General features: G+C 32.4%; 1 pseudogene; it reads left to right on the forward strand.

The window, feature by feature from the left end:
• The first annotated feature begins 1,734 nt into the window (after positions 1–1,734).
• On the forward strand, positions 1,735–1,914 carry LOC132662681 (U2 spliceosomal RNA; annotated as a pseudogene).
• Positions 1,915–2,629: the final 715 nt, after the last annotated feature.

Here is a 2,629-nt window from a genome sequence, read left to right on the forward strand (position 1 = left end):
TTTAACTATAGTTGATATGATATTTATTTATTACTTGTGTTTACTTATACAACCAAATAACTTATCATTTGGTGTTAAAGTGTCCAGAGAAACAAAACAAAAATTTAAAGTTATTGTAGGGATTAAATCATTTACTCTTTAAAAAAAAAATAGGGCAACTACAATATTCAAGGTCTTAAGTCAAGTGCTTCTCATTAAGATGACTAAGGCCAAATCTCTACCTGGAAAGATGTATATTAAATCAGAGGAAGTAGGTATGTAACTAAGGAGAGTAAATTATAGGCTTTGGTGGCAAATGCACCTGATATTAAATGCTTATTTACCATTAATCAGCTCTGTGGTTTTGAGCAGGTTTATTCAACTATAAGCCTCATTTTATTATCTACAAAATTGACATAATGCATTACTCCACATGTGCATAATTACCACTAATTTAAATGAAATTATTTATTTAAAATGTTTACTGTCTGTCTGGCACAATTGTAGGCTCTCAACAAGTGCCATATTTTCCCTACACAATAGCATGATTTAATATACAATTTCTATAGCAAGGAACTCTGTAAAATTCTGCTGGGGTACCAAAAAAGAAAAATAGTGATTCATATCAGGGTGATAGGAAAGTCTTCACAGTAGAAATGTAACTTTGGAAGCTGGAAAGCAGTTAAAGAGGTTTCAGAGAGGTTACAGTATGGTTGAAGGCAATAAGGCAAGGGATGAATAAGATTATGAGGAATCAATGTCGCAAGGTTTGTTGGGCAGGCAATGAGAGACAAGGCAGAGAAGCCTAGGTTAGTGACTGTCATTTAGAAAGTCTCTGAATGAATCGGAATGAAAATATCTTTATAGTGAAACTCAGGAAAAATGTTAAGTTTGATCAAAAGCCAACCATGTCTCTCATTCCTTCTCTGGCTACCAGTTACCCCTATTGTTCTTCCATTGGACCAGTTTGGTCTTCCTCCTCTACCTCATCCTCTCTCTACTTCTTTCTATACCTTCTGGAAGCCAATTACATCTAAACAAATGGTCTTATATGCCCCCATAGACATTTAGTCCTCTAAAATCCATGCTGATTAGATACTTACATGCTCAACTCCAGTACTCTTTGGCTTCATTTTATTTATTTATTTTTACTTTTATTATTTTAATGTTTATTTATTTATTGAGAGAGATAGGGAGAGCAGGGGAGGGGCAGAGAGAGAGGGAGCTACAGGATCTGAAACAGGCTCCAGGCTCTGAGCTGTCAGCACAGAGCCCAACGCGGGACTTGAACGCTTGAACTCACAAACTGCGAGATCATGACCTGAGCCGAAGTCAGATGTTCAACTGACTGAGCCACCCAGGTGCCTCAAGTCTTTTACTTCATTTTAAATCAGCAACATAGTGCATGGACACACTTTAGACTTGATCTTCTTGGTGATAAACAAACATTAAGCCACATTGGAATATTTTAACCTCATTGTCTGCATGATTAATGAGTAATATATTTAAAACATATATGCAGATAGTACTGAAAATCTAAAGAATTAAAAAATAACCAAAAGATACGCCACTTAAAAATTTGGTAAAATTCCTTCCAGATACTTTTGTGTTCTGTTTTAATATAACTTAATCAAAAGAACATAATAAAATATATAATATGATATAACTTTGTGTAACTTTAATTATCATACATTTATATCATATTTTTATTAAGAATTTAATTATATATATATATATATATATATATATATATATCTCACTTCTTGGCTTTTTGGCTAAGATCAAGTGTATTATCTGTTTTTAACCGTTTAATTATATGGTGGGCACCTTGGGCGCTCAGTTGGTTAAGCATTGCACTCTTGATTTTAGCTCAGGTCATGATTTAGCAGTTTGTGGGTTTGAGCCCTGCATGGGGCTCTGTGCTGACAGCTCAGAGCCTGCTTGGGACTCTCTCTGTCTCCCCCTCTCTCTCTGCCTCTCCCTCTATCTCTCTCTCAAAATAAATAAATTAATTAAAAAAATAGTTTAATTATATGTAACATACCATTTGTGACTTGATTTTCCATTTACTGATTTTTGTAGATGTATGTTTTTGTAATGAACATAGATTTACAACATTGTTTTAAACACTACATAATTTCCCATTCTTCTTATATACTATAGTATAGTATGTATTTATGCAAATTAAATCTATGGTTTGAAAATTTTAACAGAATTGTGTAACAATTCCTAACTGTATATCTCAGTGAACATCTATATTTATATGCAATACCAGTAAGTTTCCTCAAATTCACATTGAAATTTTCTGCAATGAGTATAAACAAGAAATACTCAAGTCCGTGAAAACCAATATTATTATGTTAAAAATGGTGATAGCTTTAAATAATATATTATGATTCTGAGATTTTTATGTGATCCTGAGCACTTGTTAACCATCTCAGAGAATGCTAAGTATTTTGGATATTTATATATTTGTTTTAAAATTTTGAGAATAAAATAAATGGCCAGACCACATGCAAAGAGACTGACAAAATACTGAAATTATTATGTGATAGTATAGAAAAGATCAAACTACTAGTTTGAAATGAAACTCTAGTAAATATGCAACTGGTATAAAAACAAAGAAAAATTAATACTTAAAATGAAGAGT

This window comes from Panthera onca, chromosome D1 (genome assembly GCF_046562875.1).
Source record: "Panthera onca isolate mPanOnc1 chromosome D1, mPanOnc1 haplotype 2, whole genome shotgun sequence".
Lineage (NCBI taxonomy): Eukaryota > Metazoa > Chordata > Mammalia > Carnivora > Felidae > Panthera > Panthera onca.